This window comes from Tachypleus tridentatus, chromosome 13 (assembly GCF_004210375.1).
Source record: "Tachypleus tridentatus isolate NWPU-2018 chromosome 13, ASM421037v1, whole genome shotgun sequence".
NCBI lineage: Eukaryota > Metazoa > Arthropoda > Merostomata > Xiphosura > Limulidae > Tachypleus > Tachypleus tridentatus.
In genome coordinates, this window is record NC_134837.1 from 259016538 (window position 1) to 259034950 (window position 18413).

The window sequence follows — 18413 nt, forward strand, 5'->3', positions numbered from 1 at the left end:
AAGACACTACACTGAAGACTGACAAGTATTACTCTATAAACATCACAACACTACACTGAAGACTGACATGTTGTACTCTATAAACATCACAACACTACACTGAAGACTGACATGTTGTACTCTATAAACATCACGACACTACACTGAAGACTGACATGTTTTACTCTATAAACATCACGACACTACACTGAAGACTGACATGTTTTACTCTATAAACATCATGACACTACACTGAAGACTGACATGTTGTACTCTATAAACATCAAGACACTACACTGAAGACTGACATGTTTTACTCTATAAACATCACGACACTACACTGAAGACTGACATGTTGTACTGTATAAACATCACAACACTACACTGAAGACTGACATGTTTTACTCTATAAACATCAAGACACTACACTGAAGACTGACATGTTGTACTCTATAAACATCAAGACAATACACTGGAGACTGACATGTTGTACTCTATAAACATCAAGACACTACACTAAAGACTGACATGTTGTACTCTATAAACATCACGACACTACACTGAAGACTGACAAGTATTACTCTATAAATATCACAACACTACACTGAAGACTGACATGTTGTACTCTATAAACATCAAGACACTACACTGAAGACTGACATGTTGTACTCTATAAACATCAAGACACTACACTGAAGACTGACATGTTGTACTCTATAAACATCACGACACTATGCTGTAAAAGTGGTTACTTACTAGTACTATGGGACAGATGGCAGTTGGAGGCAGAATGTGGTCTCTGTGCTCTCCTAACGTACACTCTGGTTTCACTTGGGAAGCACAATGGTTATGAAGCTAAAACACGGTGTAACAATGAAAATATAACTGTTATAAACACTTTAAACAGATTCATACTAAACAGACATGTCTGGCTATAGATGTACGGTTTCTGCCCAATAACTTAATTCATTTTTTTTTAAATTAAATATAGAATCACATAACAAGAAAGCAACGTTAGCAAGCGTAATAAAACGTAACGACAAGAAACCCACTAACTAGAAAATAAAACTCAAAGACGACTTGTGGTGGATGAAATGTTATTTCAAATCTACATCGTTTCTCCAACATTATCACAAGGCACCACCTGGTGACACTTTTATAATTTTTATCAATAACCATTCAAGCGGTCTCCAGACAACGAAGTTAAAATATATTAAAATGTTTTACAAAACCACATAAGCACGCCCATAAATATATATAAAAAAGTTTCCAAAACAAATTGAGTCACCAGTGACATATAACTGCTTATTAAGATTTAAATAGCGTCTGAAAAATAACACTATGTAACACAAGTTTTGTTCCTGTATAGTATGTGTTATTTCTTAATTGCTTATGTTGTAAAAATACAGCAAATGACCATTATTCCCTTAAAATTTTGCTTTTGTGACCTGGATAATGATTTTAAAAATTAACCTATTTTCTATGTAAAAACGGGCAAATTTGCACATTTTCATTTACATAAGTTCTGAATAAAACAACATATGAATTAAGATTTACATGTATTTATACTGAAGTTATACAAAAATGTTTAGAAGTGAATAGTTTTTCGAGGTTTGCGACTGTAATGTAAATCACTTTCATGTATTAGCCCCCAAATATAGTCTCGCATCATGTTTTCGTTATATGCTCCCAGGTCACAAAAGCAAAGTTTGAAGAGAAAAACAGATATTTTCCATTTACTTTAGGCTTAAGCAGTTGCGAAACAACACTTTCTGCCCAGGAACAAGAAACAGTCAAAAATGTTGTTACATAGTGTAATCCGTTTCTTTAATAACACACCAACCTGGGTGAAAACTCGCCGTGCAACATATTTGAAACCAATTAGAGGTCTTGGTTCTATAACGTCTTGAACCAAACTAAACGTTCATGTAAAGAGTAAATAACGCAATCACAGTAAGCCTAATTAATTACAAATGTTAATAACACAGGAGTAATGAATGAAAGGAACAATAAATAGATTAAAATAACAAAGATAGAAAGAACTATGTTATTCAAACACATGTAACCCAATAGCTGTATAGTTTCTTGTGAGTTACCACACGAACAAAATGAAGTAAGACGCTATATTATAAATTTCACAAGAGATTAGCGAACATGGCAGACCCTAGTGACCTTCAGCCATCTACAAGTTAATCTTTCCTTTTCCATTGGGGCCCGGACTGGCCAAGCGTGTTAAGGCGTGCGACTCGTAATCCGAGGGTCGCGGGTTCGCATCCCCGATCCCACCAAACATGCTCGCCCTTTCAGCCGTGGTAGCGTTATAATGTGACGGCCAATCCCACTATTCGTTGTTAAAAAGAGCAGCCCAAGAATTGGCGGTGGGTGGTGATGACTAGCTGCCTTCCCTCTAGTCTTACACTGCTAAATTAGGGACGGCTAGCGCAGATAGCCCTCATGTAGCTTTGTGCAAAATTCAAAAAACAAATAAATTAAAATAATTCTGTTGAGTAATATTTGTATAAATTTAAACTTCGTCATTAAATATGTGTATAAGTTTTATACTACAAATTAATTATTGAAACCACTGGTATTTAACTGGAGTTCCATATAATTTCTACTGGCACTAACGAGTAGCGTAATTAATTACAATGATATAGGTACTGTCGTTGGGTTAAGCCTTACATTACTGTGTTGTAGACCGAGATGTGTACAGTATCAAGTTCCAACTGTTATAATAGCGATATCTCTTCCCTCAGTGACACAACCCTGTGTGTTGGATTGCGCTTTATTACAAACAATAAAATAGTAGCGATTGCGTGAGATATAACGGCTAAAAATACAAAAGGTAAAACTAATCAGTAAAACTAACTTATCAGTTACAGAGACACAAGTCACAAACAATTTACGTACAAAATACTAATCAATAAGAGGTCCCATTCAGTCACAACTTTGTTAGCACGTCACTAAAACGTTTGTCAGATCTCGTGCTCTATTACTCAATCAAACCTTAAATGGCTCAGCTAATAATATTAAAATTAATAGGGGGCGATTCTCCTAATATACGTTATTGGTGCATTACTGCCTTGATAAATTACACGTGACACACAGTTTTCTGTTGATTCTACTAGCTCGTCACTAAATATCCTTAACGGATTTTATGAGTGTATTCAATTTTTTTGTTATTGTTATTTCCATGACACCTGTTTGTTTTTGTTTTGTTTTTGAATTGCGCGCAAAGCTACTCGGGGGCTATCTGTGCTAGCCGTCCCTAATTTAACATTGTAAGACTAGAGGGAAGGCAGCTAGTCATCACCACCCATCGCCAACTCTTGGGCTATTCTTTTACCAAAAAATAGTAAGATTGACCGTCACATTATAACGCCCCCACGGCTGAAAGGGAGAGCAAGTTTGAAGCGACCGGGATTCGAACCCGCGACCCTAGGATTACGAGTCGAATGCCTTAACACGCTTGGCCATGCCAGGCTCCATGACACCTGTAAAATTTCCCATAGACTTGTAACAAGAGAGAAATTCAAGAGTATTTTAAGTAATTTTGTGTTTAATAATTAGGTCGAAATTAAAATCAATATTTAGTTTGTTTCGGTTACTCTTAAGCACAAAGTTACACGGGTATCGAAACCTATTTTTAGTATTATAATTCTTTGGTCTCACCGCCGAGCCACTGGGAGAGGAGGGGTGTTAATAAACAGCAAGTAGGGGTTCAGGCTAATCACCGAATATATCTTTTCATTATGAGCGTTTATTAATCTCACAATCACTAAAGCATGGAAAACTATTGTTTTATTTTTTCCCATATATAAACGATCAAATTTCTTTCAACAACCCAGGCTTTTTTGGACTTACGACTTCCATTTATTCTGGGCCCGGCATGCCCAAATGAGTTAAGGCGTTCGACTCGTAATCTGAGGGTCGCGGGTTCGAATCCCCGTCACACCAAACATGCTCACCATTTCAGCCGCGGGGGCGTTATAAGTGACGGTCAATCCCAATATTCGTTAGTAAAAGAGTAGCCTAAAAGTTGGCGATTGGTGGTGATGACTAGCTGCTTTCCATCTAGTTTTAACACTGTTAAATTAAGGACGGCTAGCGCAGATAGCCCTCCAGTAGCTTTGCGCGAAATTTAAACCAAATCAAACTGTAGATACAAACTGTAATAATACCATTACAGTAGTAGGCACGCCCCACTTTTGTGTATACTACTCGCTTCGTGACAGAAGTTATCTATAAAAACAAATCAAAGATGATATGCGTTTAGCTTACCTTCTTTTGCGGCAACCAATTAAATATTTTTGTAAAATATTCCACGCTAGGCTTAATTAGATCAAGTCGTATTACTTTTAGGTTCTACTAGAAACAAGCCGCGTAGTGACTTCATTCGACTTTTATTGTTCCAACGACAATCATTCTACACACTCTCGAGTTATTGTTGTTTTTTATTCACATCTGTACTGAACACTGTACTATAAATGTCTGTTCTGATTAATCGTTCAACTGAAGGTATTATTAAATATGTGTTGTTAAGATGCTATTATAGAACACGGGAAGTTGACGATCGTATTGCTATCAGTTCCAGCTCACCCTTTCTTGTCGAGAACATTTTCGATGTATTCATTTAAAACTGTTCGCAATATACTGTAAAACATTTTTATTGCCTATCAGAAGTAAACACGAGATTCAGGTTTACAGTAGCCTGGGTGAGGGGATTGTACTGTCATTTTCGCAGTAAACGTAAAGTTTCACGTGTAATTTAATAAAACTAAATAAAACCTAACACTAACTTCTCTAAAGTGAGGAAAAAAATTATTCTTAGCGTGTAGTGCCTCAAACAGTATCTTATTAGTATCAGCATGAGTCACGCATAGTAACTTATTTATTTAAAAGGTAATACATAATATTAAAATGTAATCCCAAATGTGTCAAGACATGTTGTACAAAATGTCAAAATCCCACGAGACGAGGAGTTGTGTATAACTGTTTACTAGCATTGAAATAACTTCAAGAAATGTTCGTCTCTTCAGTTATACAACAACCTGGGTTAGAAACACAGTTGATATAATAAAGAGGGCCTGGTTCAGGTGCTTCAGCCGAAAATGTCCTGAACCAAATTACCGAACAGAATAAACATCTCAAACACAGTAAACCTAAAACCTATATAATTTAAAATATTAATAGCAGAGAAATAATGTATAAAATAGTAAATGTAAGGTGAAAAAAATAAAAAGGAATAAATATAAAACATCGATTTTGTTCCTCAACCATACGTAATGAATAGTAGGTTATTGTCCAAAGTTGAATACGAAGCGAAACCAAAGGCGCTATGTTACCATAGGAAGATTGTTTGTTTTTTGAATTTTGCGCAAAACTACACGAGAGCTATCTGCGCTAGCCGTCCCTACTTTAGTCATGTAAGACTAGAGGGAAGGCCGCTAGTCATCACCACCCACCGCCAACTCTTGGGCTACACTTTTACCAACGAACTATGAGATTGACCGTTACATTATAACGCCTCCATGGCTGAAAAGGCGAACACGTTTGGTGCAACGGGGAGTTGAACGCCTTAAGCTACCTGGCCATGCCGGGACAATCCACACAAACAAAATGAACTAAAACATTAATCTATCTAAGGAAAGTTTGGGAATTAATGGCAGACTCACGTGACCTTCGGTCACTTTCAAGTTGGTTTTATTATCTTATTTTACTTACGTTATAAAACAAATATATGAACTTAAAACAGAGATAACCAAAGACTAAAACTGGTGGTCACGTGATAACATGTTCAAACTGTCTTTGAATCTCGTCAGTGCCTGTTACAGTGACGAAACATCAACAAGTCCACGAGTCTATACTTACAGATGAAAATCAGTATATCGGGAAAAAAATGGAGCTATGTTAATTTCGCGTAACGTTATGTTGATTTAAAAACGATCTGTATGCTTTAATTATAATGGGAAATAAATAAACATTAACTATTAGGAATTTAGCCACAAAGTTGACGTGGAATAAAATTATTCATGTTTCTTACAAAAGAACATGAATTTGTTCTGTTGTGAATTAACTTTTCGGTTTATTCTGGAAAGTGACAAGTTGTTGTTTTATTAGTAGTTATAAGTTCGAGTTCCACAGAATAAATAATTTGTTTTTTGTTGTTTGCCTAGTCTATTTGAAACAATCTCTTTTATTAGTAAACTAAATTACAAAATTCGGTTAAACAGCGTTTTAGTTGTAACAAGATTTTTTGTTTGTTTTTCGATTCACAAGGTTGGAGACCCTGTTACACAAACGAAAAGATCGTGTATCATTTTATTAAAATAATTGATATGAAACAAGCCTTCACTCGTTAGAAACAACCCCAGCGTCAGTATAACATATTTGTTTTAATAGTTATGCATTTATAAATACTAAATTATTATTTAACTCAAAACGTTTTCTACCACGGTAAGTTAATGACTAATAGTTCAGATACTTATAACAGTTTTCTTGTTTCCCTACAGAGGACTCTTAAAGAAAGCGAAACTTTCATCTCTCATACAGATCTCGTGAAGTTATTAATAATAATAAACTAATATTTAATGCCTTAAATATTCATTCACTCACGACTAAAATTTTAATACATTTTCATCCCATTGTTCTATGCCTAATTGTTATATTATTAGTACTAGCTTGGTCTCACAATTGTTCTAGGCCTAACTGTTACATTATTAGTACTAGCTTGGACTCACCATTCTTCTAGGCCTAACTGTTACATTATTAGTACTAGCTTGGTCTCACCATTGTTCTAGGCCTAACTGTTACATTATTAGTACTAGCTTGGTCTCACCACTGTTCTATGCCATATTGTTATATTATTAGTACTAGCTTGGTCTCACCACTGTTCTATGCCTAATTGTTACATTATTAGTAGTAGCTTGGTCTCACCATTGTTCTATGCCTAATTGTTATATTATTAGTAGTAGCTTGGTCTCACCACTGTTCTATGCCAAATTGTTATATTATTAGTACTAGCTTGGTCTCACAATTGTTCTAGGAATAACTGTTACATTATTAGTACTAGCTTGGTCTCACCATTGTTCTAGGCCTAACTGTTACATTATTAGTACTAGCTTGGTCTCACCATTGTTCTAGGCCGAACTGTTACATTATTAGTACTAGCTTGGTCTCACTACTGTTCTATGCCTAATTGTTATATTATTAGTAGTAGCTTGGTCTCACCACTGTTCTATGCCTAATTGTTATATTATTATTAGTAGCTTGGTCTCACCATTGTTCTAGGCCTAACTGTTACATCATTAGTACTTGCTTGGTTTCACCATTGTTCTAGGCCTAACTGTTACATTATTAGTACGAGCTTGGTCTCACCACTGTTCTATGCATAATTGTTATATTATTAGTAGTAGCTTGGTCTCGCCACTGTTCTATGCCTAATTGTTATATCATTAGTAGTAGCTTGGTCTCGCCACGGTTCTATGCCTAATTGGTACATTATTAGTACTAGCTTGGTCTCGCCTCTGTTCTATGCCTAATTGTTACATTATTAGTACTAGCTTGGTCTCACCATTGTTCTAGGCCTAACTGTTACATTATTAGTACTAGCTTGGTCTCGCCACTGTTCTATGCCTAATTGTTATATTATTAGTAGTAGCTTGGTCTCACCACTGTTCTATGCCTAATTGTTATATTATTAGTAGTAGCTTGGTCTCACCACTGTTCTATGCCTAATTGTTATATTATTAGTATTAGCTTGGTCTCACCACTGTTCTATGCCTAATTGTTATATTATTAGTTGTAGCTTGGTCTTGCCACTGTTCTGGGCCTGACTGTTATATTACACTATATAACATAAATTTTGTTTCTGGATATTATGTGTTATTTCTTAACACTCCCACGAAAAGACGTTTCTAGTCCTGATTTCTCCAAGCCCGTTCCCCTGGCTGTGGTTTCGCTAGATAGTAGATAGGGACAGTTGGAATCTCGTTAATCCATTCATTAATGGATTTAAATGGCAATTTCATTTAAATACAAAATTATTAGTCTAATATTAATAACCTTTCAAGTTGCTCTGGGGCCTATTAGGCCCCACTGTTCGTAGGAGTGTTAATTGCTTATGTTGTAGAAGTACAGAAAATGTCCATTATTCCCTTCAAACTTTGCTTTTGTGACCTGGATAATGAAATTTAAAAATTAACTTATTTTCTATGTAAAAACTAGCAAATTTCCATTTCCACATTTTCATTTACATAAGGTCTGAATGAAACAACATATGAATCAAGATTTACATATATTTATACTAAAGTTATACAAAATGAACTAAAATGTTTTGAAGTGAGTAGGTTTTCGAGATTTGCGTATGTAATGTAAAAAGCATATCAGCCCCCAAATATAGTCTCCCATCATGTTTTCGTTATACGCTCCTTGGTAGCGGCGTTCAAAGTCCCGTATATCTTGGTGGAAGCGCTCGCCTTGCTCCTCTGAGTATGCTCACATTTTCTCCTCGAATTTATCCAGACGAGCGTTAAGGATATGGATTTTCAGGGACATCCTGCAGCCCATTTTGCCGTAGTTCTTCACCAGAGCCTCAACCAGTCCCAGATAATTTTCGGCCTTGTGATTACCACAGAAGCCCCGAACTACTGCGACAAAGTTGCCCCAAGCTATTTTTGCCTTCCTACTGAGCTTCTTGGGAAACTCTGTGCCCTCCAGGATCTTATTCATTTGTGGTCCAACGAAGACACCAGCTTTGACCTTTTCCTCAGACAACGTAGGGAAAAAGTCTTGAAGGCACTTGAAAACTGCAGACTCCTTATCAAGAGCTGTAACAAATTGTTTCATAAGACCCAATTTTATGTGCAATGGTGGGAACAACACCTTCTGGAGGTCCACTAGTGGCTTAACTTGACATTGTGCCTCTCTACAGGGACCTCGGTCCGTTGTGGCCAGTGCTCCCTGTTGTAGTGCGCTGCGGTGTTCCTGCTGTCCCAAAGGCAAAGATAACAGGAAAACTTGGTAAAGCCTCCTTGGAAACCCATCAGGAATGACACCATTTTGAAGTATCCGATAACCTCCCAGCCATACTCATCATACTTCAAGGCTTCTAGCAAGGTCTTGACACTGTTGTATTCCTCTTTGAGGTGCACCAAAAAGGCCAGGGGAAAAGACGGATACTTATTCCCGTTATGAAGCAGCACATCTTTGAGGCTTCTAGATGCGTATGGAGAATGCTTGCAGCTTCTTGATGCCATCTATGATAAAATCAGATAAGTCTATGTGTTCCCTTAGGCAGCTAGAACTATACTGAAGTGGTGAGTAGTTACGCCCTGTATATATATATTACTGTGGAATGTTCTAGAAAATTCTAAAAGGGTCTTGAAAATTCTCGTAAGTTCTACGACATTCTAGAAAGTTCTTGTAAATTCTCGTAAGTTCGAGAAAATTCTTTATCAGCTAAGCAGCACTGAATCTACCTGAAATGTTCTGGAAAATGGGTAAATTTGAAAATTTTATTGCCCAGGTCACAAAAGCAATGTTTCAAGAAAAAAATAGGTCTTTTCCATTTGGTTTACTCATAAGCAATTAGGAAATAACACTTTTTGTCCAAGAACAAGAAAAAGTAAAAATTTTTATATATAGTGTTATTACTACTAGCTTGGTCTCGCCATTGTTCTAGGCCTAGCTATTATATTATTACCACTAACTTGGTTTCGCCATTGTTCTAGGCCTAACTGTTATAGTATTAGTACTACATATGCCTAAACACACAAAGAATCTCACCATCATCTGACACCACCGGCAGTGAAGCCCACTTATTCCATTGTACGACTTGATGGGTTTTACATTTACTGCACTTTCCTACACAGTTCCCTTCCGTCCAATGGTGAAGCAAAGTCTATATAGAATAGATCACATGTAAGTGTTAATGAAAGAAACCTGTTCTTTGTTTTGTTTTTTACATCAATCATCTGCATACGGATAAGAAATAAATCTCGTGTAAGAAACGATACAACATCACATTTATAACATTAACCTATAAAACAATAACCTATATTTATAACCTATAAAACAAATACTTTGTTGTCAGTGGCCTATAACGAGTAAGAAATGTATTAATGAGAACTTCTTGTTGGACACTCGTTTTGGGGCTATTAATTATGAAACGTAATAAATTAGTAGTAGTTGTTTTGTTACGCCTTGTCACTTTTCTAAATCTAAAAGGCTTAACAGTTTCTGCAGTGCTTGTAAAATAAGAAGAACGTCGGTACTTTATTACAATTTCCACGAAACTACACATGAAATGGAGAACATTTATGAATATTGGACGTCCTGATGACAACAAGAAATCACGTTTGTTAACACTGTCGTCCAACCGAACCCAGCTATATTTACAGACATATCATCTCACTTTTTAACGAACGTATAATTATATAGATAAAACAGGTAGTTATACTGAGTCTACCAAACAATATTACTTTTAAAGTGTATCGTTAACTGACCAATTGAGTTTTTACTTACCTGTGATGTCCTCTTCGACTTTACATATGTACTTATACAGGACGCTGGCGCTTTTTGAACACATCTCTCGTGAACTGTGTACTTGCAAACTAAGAAACGAGATAACAAATATTCCGAAACGTAAGTATAAAAACCAGTAGGTGTAATAACGTAGGTATAATAGCCAGTAGGTGTAATAACATAGGTATAATAACCAGTCTACACTGTTTCCATAAATCTCATTAACAGGTTTGTTTTCAATTTCGCTCAGAGCTACACGAGGGCTATCTGCGTATTTAGCAGCGTAAGGCGAGAGGCAAGGCAGCTAGCCATCACCACCTATCGCCAACTCTCGGACTACTCCTTTATCAACGAAAGTTGGATTGACCTTCACATTATAATGTCTCCTCGGCTGATAGGGCGAGTATGTTTGATGTAACGGAGATTCGAATCCGTGACTCTTAGATTACGAGTCAAGTGCCTTAACTATCTGGCCATGTCGGGCCAATATTTATCGGTAGTGAACGACAAGAAATGTAAACATGAACATTTGTGTTACTTTTTCGATTTGTTCTGAGTTCTGAAGGAAATTAAAATCAACCCAGTTTCCTTTCAAATCAATAGCTGTATTTTACCAAATCAGAGAAAAGTACAACGCTCTCTGATAAGCGTGAAAGAAAAAAACGCAGAACGAAATAATTTGTTAATTAGCTGAAAAATTTAATATATTTTCATATTTTAATATGAGAATTTTTGTTCCCAAAACAGGATAATAAAAACAACAACACCTCTTTCGAATGATTTTAATTTAATCAAATATTCGGTACAGCTGAGTGACTGCCTTTCACAACACTAGTTCCAACAAGAGTTACTCCTGTTATATTGCTTTAGTTAAACCAAGTACGTCTCCATGTAATCAAATCTACGTTACAACACTTTCCATCACACGATCTAACTCCCAATTTCCTTAGGTTGGTGACTATAAATAAAGTGTCTGGAGTCGAAGAGACTTTGTTAATAGTCATTAACAGACTTTAAATCAACTAACTTGTGGCACGGTCTAGGGGGGGGGAGAGTACTTTCGTTTCCCTCAAAGTGTGAGATATAGGATTTGTTGACACTCAACAACTGCTTTATAGTCGTCTGTAAGCTTTAGTTGTTCTTGGCGGCTTGTTTCATTCAAGCCAATCCGCATGTCTGTTTCCCTCACCAGACATAAACAGTGGTTCTTATCGTTCTCAATGATTCTAAGCGCCCCACGTAAGTTTTTTTTCTTACTATGTACACCTATATTGTGAGGGGCTTGTTGGAGAATTGCCTAAGTCAGCGTATCCTAGACTTTTTCGGTTCACTGCGCCCCTGGGCAAAAAGAAAAACCTAACAGTTTCATTTATTAAGTAGTTAGGTCCAAACAACTTAATACTTGATAAGTACTTATGTCCTAACAACTTAGCAGCAGTTTGAAAGAATAATATACATAAATTGAAAGTGAAAACAATATTTTTATTTCGTATTTAAATAACCACAATTACTAATGGGATGTTGGGCACTGCACAGCTTCTCAAACCTGGGAATCAGATTGGACACCACCACCCTCATTTCCTGTTCACACTGATTTTCGTGCTGTACTTGCTTTTATCACAGCAACCGCCGAAAACCCAGGTTCGCAGAGATATGACGTCACAAATGGAATTAGGATTCACTGAGCTTTAGCACTTAGCAACGGATATTCATCTTTACTGATATCCGAAACTCAGTTAGTTCCATGCTGCCAAATTTTGTTTTAAAGTCTTGCCAGAAAACAGCTAAATAAGATTTTCTTTTCTACAGAGATAAATTCAGATGAGGCCTTAACCTTGAATGGCCTTGAATCCATGCAAACTTCTCCATATCTTCTGGAAAGTAATTTTCAAACCAGTCACTGAGCTGTATCAGGTGCTCCTCAAAAGCAGATTTTAGTTCGTGGGTCAAATCAACTTCATTGGATGTAACAAACTGCTGCAACAAAGGGAAACAATCTTTGTCACCAACTTCATTCATTTTTTGTTATCCATAGTAGTAACTTTTTCTAAAGACTGAAACCTTCTCTGCGAGTTTCAGAACGTGCGTGTTGCTTCCCTGCAGAGAGAAATTCAACGCATTCAGTTTTTCTAAGAGTATGTTCAGGTATGTTAATTTTGAATACAAAAATTCAAGAAGTTTTTAGCACGTTCGTGTTCTTCTTTGAGATGAGAATAGAGTTCCTGTCGTAATTCAAACACATGGGATAGTACATTTTCATGTGAGAACCATCACGAGTTACAGTGGTACAACAAAGATGTGTGTTCAGATCACATATCCTTACACAGTTTTTAAAAACCTCGCCTTCTGTGGCCAAATTTTTATAAAGTTCACCACTTTCAACACACCTTCCAAAACAAGGTTCAGTGGAGGAATCGGGTGCTTTGACGCAAGGGCTTCTCAGTGGATTATGAAGTGGATTCATAGTGCATCAAGAGCTTCGCTTCGTATGAGTGCTTGCAATCCTCCATAAAAGCGGGACATAAAGAGATCACCATCTGTACAGACGCCAATGCACTTAGTCCAGTCTAAGTTGTTTTCACACATAAAAGTGTCAAGGATCTCAAACAAGTCTTGAGCCTTTGTACCTACAGTGATATTTTTACAAAAGAGAAGGTCTTCCACAATTTTGTTACCATCCATGAACCGTGTGTAGCAAATCAAATGAACATCCTTGTTACTATCCGTTGCCTCATCTAGCTGGTGTAACAAATCAAATGAACATCCTTGTTACTATCCGTCGCCCCATATAGCTGGTGTAACAAATCAAATGAACATCCGTGTTACTATCCGTCGCCTCATCTAGCTGGTGTAACAAATCAAATGAACATTCTTGTTACTATCCGTCGCCTCATCTAGCTGTAACCCGAATTTCTCACCTTTCATTTTTTTAGTTATCTGATCGTTGAGGTCTTCGACCATGTGTTAGATTGTACGACTGACAGTATTGCTGGATAAAGGGACCTTTGAAATCAGTCTTCCCGCAGATTCACAAACCATAATGTTCATCATATCCACTGCAGCAGGTAAAATCAGTGCTTCTGTGATGGTGTGAGACTTTTACATTTCATGACTCTATATGTCACCTTGTAGGATGATAACAAAGCATTGCTTGGTGTTGAGTTTTTTACATTTCATGACTCTATATTTCACCTTGTAGGATGATAACAAAGCATTGTTTGGTATTGATGCTTGTTTCAAAAATCTTACCTTTTGGTTCTTTCAATTCTTTTAACTTTCTGGTAAAACAATCACAGAATTTACTAACCGTGTCAGGATGATTGGTCTATTAGTGGAGTTTTAGTTTATTTGAAAGCATGCACTCTGGAGACAAAACTTTTAGACATAATACACACTGCGGACACTCTTTATGATTGACATTTACCAAAGTTAAACATTTAGACATAATACACACTGCGGACACTCTTTATGATTGACATTTACCTAAGTTAAACATTTAGACATAATACACACTGCGGACACTCTTTATGATTGACATTTACCTAAGTTAAACATTTAGACATAATACACACTGCGGACACTCTTTATGATTGACATTTACCAAAGTTAAACATTTAGACATAATACACACTGCGGACACTCTTTATGATTGACATTTACCTAAGTTAAACATTTAGACATAATACACACTGCGGACACTCTTTATGATTGACATTTACCTAAGTTAAACATTTAGACATAATACACACTGCGGACACTCTTTATGATTGACATTTACCTAAGTTAAACATTTAGACATAATACACACTGCGGACACTCTTTATGATTGACATTTACCTAAGTTAAACATTTAGACATAATACACACTGCGGACACTCTTTATGATTGACATTTACCTAAGTTAAACATTTAGACATAATACACACTGCGGACACTCTTTATGATTGACATTTACCTAAGTTAAACATTTAGACATAATACACACTGCGGACACTCTTTATGATTGACATTTACCTAAGTTAAACATTTAGACATAATACACACTGCGGACACTCTTTATGATTGACATTTACCTAAGTTAAACATTTAGACATAATACACACTGCGGACACTCTTTATGATTGACATTTACCAAAGTTAAACCAAAATCTAGACAACTATCATCATATTTCTGTCTCTTCACAACTTTACTACTGGTCTGTGGTTCACCATCCTTTACTACTGGTCTGTGGTTCACCATCCTTTTCTTCATTCCCACACTTCTTATTAATGTTCAAAATTCTTTCCATTTTTATGCACAAGGACTAAAAGTCAACAAATAAAATTCACTAGATCACTTGATCACAACACCCTTCAGCTATTTCAATTACTGACGGACCCGGAGAGACGACAGGTATTATATACAAAATATAAGAAACGAGAAACTTCGAGAAGTAACTGGCGTAGCCGAAAATTTTGTTTCTCTTTGTTTTTGAATTTCGAGTAAAGCTGCACGAGGGCTATCTGCACTAGCCGTCCCTAATTTTACAGTGTAAGACTAAAGGGAAGGCATCTAGTTATCACCACCCACCGCCAACTCTTGGGCTACTCTTTTACCAACGAATAGTGGGATTGACCATCACATTATAAGGCCCCCATGGCGAGCATGTTTGGTGCGATGGGGATTTGAACCTGCGACCCTTGGATTACGAGTCAAACGCTTTAACCCACCTGGCTATGCGGGGTCTAGCCGAAAGTACAAGTAAACAAAAACATACCTCAAACATTCGAGAACGTCATCAAAAGGAATGAAGCGTGATCTAATGATAAAACTGTGAACTACTTCAAGCTAGTAGTTCGCGCGGTGTCCGACAGTTGTCGATATCGTATCTCAGAACGGCTGTTATGGGTATTAACACGGTTACTGATAAGGAGAGAACAACGTTTCGACCTTTCTAGGCCATCTTCAGGTTAAGAAAGTGGGTTTCTTGTCATCAAGATGTCGATATCACTGTGTTTCCCTCGATAAATTGCAATATCCCTCGGCGCCCCAGGGCGCCGAGGCTTATAGTTTGAGAACCACTGTAATAATTACTGAAAACTCAACAAGAAAAGGGAATCATGAGTGAAGACCGATGGGTAAAGTCTTGGGGCAAAACACAATTTGTTGGAGATATGTGTGGGGTTTAGTTGTCCGCAATACCTTCAATTTTGTAGGAAAAAAACCAGGAATACCCTTTGAAAACCAACTATCACTGCCCGGACGTCAAATAGTCTATCAAAATAGTGTCTGAGCTATGGGAGTAAACTTATATGTATCAATACATATTAATTATTATACCGTTTTAACTAGATTCAAGGGAAACATGACTGCGTCATGTATTAATGGTATATACACATAATCTATTTTAGAGCTAGATTCTGTTGTTTATTAAATAAAGAATCTGATATGTTACACTCAGGATCATATTGTCATATTCAGTTAAGAATCTAATATAGGATTTAAATGCATCGTTACTGGAGTTTCGGGACCTTCTTAAGGTAACATAATCTTCGCTAGAACACGTTACAGAAGCATTTACGTATAGCTCCCCACCCGCTAGTACAGCGGATTTACAATGCTAAAATCAGCGGTTCGAGTCCCTTCGGTGGGCTGAGCAGATAGCCTGATGTGGCTTTGCTATAAGAAAACACATACATATATTTACTTATAAAAACACAGTAACAAGTCACCATAGAACAACGTCAACCGAAACTTACAATTACAACAAAGCCCCTTCTTCCCGAAGCCGACTAACATGTTGAGACAGAGGTTACAATAGGTAGATCTGTTGAAATGTTTTAAACTCCACACGTGGTTTCCGTCATCCTTCACATTCTGTTGAGGAAAAGAAAAGACATGAAACTTATTTGTAACGTAGAAGAATTATGATAAGAAGTGGATTCTCAGGATGTACCAAGCATTGTTCTGGAATGGCTACAGTGCTTTAGTTTATACACTTTATACATAGTGAACTTATAACTCTAAAAAATTCGAAACATTTACAATGATACATTTTACTTGACCGAATTATATATTAGAGATATAACAGAGTCTCTGAATTTATATGGCATAACTAAATCTTGGTTGTCATGGGTGAGCAATGAACCTTACCGGTTCGTTCTTCAGATGGGCAGATCACGAACTTACCTAATTCATTCCTTAGCTGGGCAGGTCACGAACCTTATCTATTTCATATTTTATCTGGACAGCTTATAAACCTTACTCAACCCATTTCTCACCTCGACAGACCACGAACCATACAGAGTTTATTCCTCAGATGGTTGGTCTGTACACTTTACAAAGTTCATCCCAAGAAAGTTGAATCACGAACTCTATCGAGGTCACTCATTCCAAGTACCTAAGACTCGAAGTTTATTGAGCGTAGGACGAATTAAGTTCCTGCTGCGTCTATCCTGAAAACGACAAACCAGGGACTTAACGTGTACAATAGGAGAACAATAAGAGGTTTTCTCAAACCAGGAACTTACCATGTCCAACCCCAGAAGGACGAGAAGAGATACTGTCGTCACACCAAAAACTTACCATTTTCAACCCTAGAAGAATGAGAAGAGATACTGTCCTCAAACCCTGAAATTACCATATCCAATCTTAGAAGGACGAGAAAAGGTATTGTTGTCAAACCCAGAATTTACCACGTATACCCTAGAAGAACAACATAAGATACTGTTGTTAAACGAGGAATTTATCGTGTCCAACCCTAGAAGAACAACATAAGGCACTGTTGTCAAACGAGGAATTTATCGTGTCCAACCCTAAAAGAACAAGAAGAGGTATTGTCGTCAAACCAGGAACTTACTGTGTCCAACTCTAGAAGAACAACAGAAGGTACTGTTGTCAAACCGGAAACTTACCGTGTCCAACCCTAGAAGGACGAGAAGAGGTATTGTCGTCATTCCACCTCGCTTCCACTCTTCTAGGGAAACTGTTCCATCAGCATCGTAGTCAATTTCTGTCATCATATCTTGTAAGATCTGAAGGAAAACAAACAGCATGAGATTAGATGTTGTTACATTGTATTCTACTTTATAGAAACTTGTTGGGGTCTTCGTTATATGTAGAATATATATTTCTGGTAAACTGGCATCGTTTCAAATTATACACAGTTCAATTTATGCAACGTGGGAAAAGTATGTAATATGAATGTGTGAAACATCTGATGTCTTTCTTTACGTTAATTTGAACTTGGAAACTGAGTAACAAAAGTTTTTGGTGTGATGATTGAGTGTTTTATTTTTGCTGACAATAGCAATATACGAAAAGTTCTCTTGAACGAAAACGATTCTGTGATTTTTGAAGCTGTTTAAGTTAATTAAGTTTCGGGGCGTTCACTTGTCACATCCAGATAGGGGTATTTTCATGTTCAAAATTGATCGCTATTTTCTATTATCGTTCACTGATATAAAAACACGTCGCGCACGAGAACAAAATGTGACATATGTGAACATTGACGTTTAGTGGCCAACACTTTTTTTTGTACATAAACAGTCCTCTTTTTACAGTTAATAAATTTTGTCTCTTACAAATACAACGTATAAAATATCCAAATGTTGACTCCTACTTATATAGAAAATATAATAACAGTTAACAAACTACCCAAATCTGACTCAAACAAATACAAGTTATAATATGTTGTTGTTTTATTACAACAACAATTGAAAGTTATAAGTTATCTCAAACTTGTTTTCTATAAGTAAGAGGTAGGATTGTTTGTTTGTTTGTTTGTTAGGTTTTGAATTTCGCGCAAAGTTACTCGAGGACTATCTGCGCTAGCCGTCCCTCATTTAGCAGTGTAAGATTAGAGGGAAGGCAGCTAGTCATCACCATCAACTCTTGGGATACTCTTTTACCAACGAATAGTGGGACTGAC

At 36.7% G+C, this 18413-nt stretch overlaps 1 pseudogene across 1 annotated transcript in view; it reads right to left on the bottom strand.

Annotated features, from left to right (window-relative positions):
• Nucleotides 1-18413, bottom strand: part of LOC143236781 (diacylglycerol kinase beta-like) — a 120446-nt pseudogene that overhangs the window by 54537 nt on the left and 47496 nt on the right. The window contains exons 10-14 of the transcript XR_013019750.1: nt 17398-17517; nt 16243-16360; nt 10504-10592; nt 9766-9880; nt 736-834 (exon numbers count right to left, since the gene is read on the bottom strand). The product of XR_013019750.1 is annotated as a diacylglycerol kinase beta-like (transcript). The remainder of the gene's footprint in view (nt 1-735; nt 835-9765; nt 9881-10503; nt 10593-16242; nt 16361-17397; nt 17518-18413) is intronic.